The sequence below is a fragment of the Pelodiscus sinensis genome, chromosome 1 (assembly GCF_052426305.1).
Source record: "Pelodiscus sinensis isolate ZL-2025 chromosome 1, ASM5242630v1, whole genome shotgun sequence".
Lineage (NCBI taxonomy): Eukaryota > Metazoa > Chordata > Testudines > Trionychidae > Pelodiscus > Pelodiscus sinensis.
This window is the reverse complement of record NC_143052.1, coordinates 1776846-1779639: the sequence shown is the minus strand read 5'-3', so window position 1 is coordinate 1779639 and position 2794 is coordinate 1776846. Positions and strand designations below refer to the sequence as shown.

At 55.7% G+C, this 2794-nt stretch overlaps 1 protein-coding gene across 2 annotated transcripts in view; it reads right to left on the bottom strand.

The window, feature by feature from the left end:
* Positions 1-2794, bottom strand: part of LOC112547409 (C-type lectin-like) — a 416253-nt gene that overhangs the window by 72092 nt on the left and 341367 nt on the right. The window lies entirely within an intron of this gene.

The following is a 2794-nucleotide window of genomic DNA, read 5'->3' as shown; positions in this document are numbered from 1 at the left end:
GTATTCAGAAGGTTGAAAAAGCTTGGGGGAGGGGGGGGGGCGAGGAGGAACTGCTCTAGATTTGATTTTAACAGATCTGGAAGAACTGGCTGAGAATTTGAAAGTGGACGCAGCTCGGGAGAAAGTGACCATGAAATCCCAGAGGCCTCAAAGAAGGGGGGGCAGGGACGGAGCCCCAGAGAAGGAAGCGGGACAAGGGTATTGGGGTTGAGGTCGATCTGACATTGCACTTCCATTGGAAAAGCCATCTTCCAGCTAGACAGGCTGCAGGCCCCTGTTGTAAACAAGTGAATCAGTCGGTGTATTTTACATGACTCAGCCCAAGGGGAATGCGAAACAAACCAACCAACCCACCGTTGTTATGTTAACCAGCTTAAGGTGTTTAAGGCAGCACCCACAGACCGGAAACAGCAGATGTTCTCTCACCACCAAGGCAGCAAAACAGAGCAGCCCACAGGGGAAATGGCCAGGGTCACTCACCAGAGCAGTGGCGGAGGTCTGCAGAGCGGTCTGAAGTCACCTGTCCGGGGAGGGAGTGTGTCTGTAGCGGTATCTGCCCACTCAGGTTGTATTAACAGGCGTGTCCGGCGCCAGCCTCTCCGTACCTAGACACCTCCCATTGCCGCGTACGTGGAGACAACGGCTCGGGGGTGGTGGTGGTGGCAGGGAGCCGCATCGGTCTGGAACGTCAGAAAGAACGAGGGCTCCCGGGTAGCTTGGAGACTCACCAAAATACAGAGACCCCTGAGCTTCCGTGGGTAAAACCCGCTGTGGCGGGTCAGTCAAGACACGGCTGTGCACGGTGCTGTCACCCGAGCCCATTCTGGACCCGGGGCCGTGCGTTCCTGTTCTCGGGGGAGGAGGGGGTGAGGGGAGGGGGCTGTTCTCGTGCTGTTCTGCACTGTGCTGGGGCCTGGGCCTGGCACCTGTTTGCTACGTGTGTCTCTGCCACATCCGCCCTGGCCTTGCCACGCTCCGTGGGCAGGGCCTGCCTCTTGCTCTCAGCTCCACCTCGCTGTCGAGTGGCAAAGGCTTGGCCAGCGGCAGCCTCGGCCTGCGGCCTCGCACCAGCCTGTGACACGCGGGCTCATGTTTCAGGCCCTTTTCTTGCTACTTCTCGCGCTTCCTGCTGCTTCGGCTTTTGCACGGCCCTTTGGGCGGCCTTGGGGGAGGAGGAGGAGCGGGGGGCAGAGCGGGGCTAAGACCCACCTCGGTCCCCCCGTCTCCCCCGAAGAGGCTGGCTCACTCCCTGCAGAAAGGTGAACGGGACACTGGACCCGGGAGAAAAGCCCGGAGACCGACACCCATCTTGGATTTACATGTTGGACTGTCTGCTGCCCCGGGAACTCCGCCGGGACCCGGCCAGGGGGCGGAGCGGCACGGAAGGGAGGGCTGCCGGGCCACCAGCAGGGGGCCTAGGGAAGAGCTGCCCTGCCACCTCGAGCCACCAGGGGGCGCGTCCGCTTTTCTTCTCACGCCTTCGGGTCAGGAACGGACAAGCAGGGGAAACCGAGGTCGTCTGGCAAAAGGGGTGGCATGACGTGGCCACTATGAAGGGTGCCAGGCCCGTAGAGTTCAGGGGAATCCAGAGGGGGGGGTATTTGTATTTGATGTCTTTTTTGCAATGTTGGTTTTTGTCAATACGTTAGACCCATGGTAAGGCTTAGTGTGTTAACATCGCTGGTTTCATGTTTTTATTATGGCTTTTATTTGCTATTGTATTAAGTAACAAGACATTTAGATTAGATATATGTCCCGTTACTGGATTTTAAGGGGATCAGACCGGTCACTGCTGCACCCATGGGGGGGGGTTGCCCCAAACCTTGGTACAAAGGGGACCACGGGAGGTGTCACAGGAAAGCTCCTGTTCTACTGGTTCTGTGTGTGCTGTGTGTGTACGTGTTCGATCTATGTGAGTGGAGCTCTAACTCTGGACTCTGTCGATGCTGCAAGGTTCTGTCTGAGGCCGAGCAATGGGCCAGGAACGTCTGCTCAATGGCTGTGCTGAGGAGCGAGGCTCCAGGGACAATAGATCTCTAAAGGCCAGAGATACGCCTGGGCTGTGTCTAGACTGGCAAGTTTTTCCGGAAAATCATCTGATTTTCCTGGTAAACGTGCCAGCTGTCTACACTGGCCGCTTGAATTTCCAGAAAAGCACTGACGATCTCATGTAAATTCATCAGTGTCTTTCTGGAAATACTATGCTGCTCCCGTTCAGGCAAAAGTCTTTTCCAAAAGACTTCTGCCCGAAAGGGCCAGTGTAGACAGCACAGTAGTGTTTTCCGCAAAAAAGCCCTGATGGCGAAAATGGCGATCGGGGCTTTTTTGCAGAAAACCGCGTCTAGATTGGCCATGGACGCTTATCCACAAAAAGTGCTTTTCCGGAAAAGCATCCTGCCAATCTAGACGCGCTTTTCCGAAAATGCTTTTAACAGAAAAGTTTTCCGTTAAAAGCATTTTTGGAAAATCATGCCAGTGTAGACGTAGCCCTGGGAAATGAATCTGGATGCCTGCAGACCAGCCGGAATAAGGGCTGCTGGCTTGGGACACGAGGATAGGTCAAGGGACCATGTGACCTGCAGTGACCTGCTCTGGCCAGGAAGATGCCAGGGGAGGGATATAAGTGCCAGGTGGCCGACTCCATCTTGGTCTTCAGCTCAGCTCCTGATCCTAGATGCAGCCTCGCAGGGAACAACGAGCCAGAAAGAACCATGGACCCGTCCTGACATAGGATGTACACCAGAGACTTTTAACACAGCAGCTGTAACATCTCTGCTGCCAGCCTGTGTCGAGA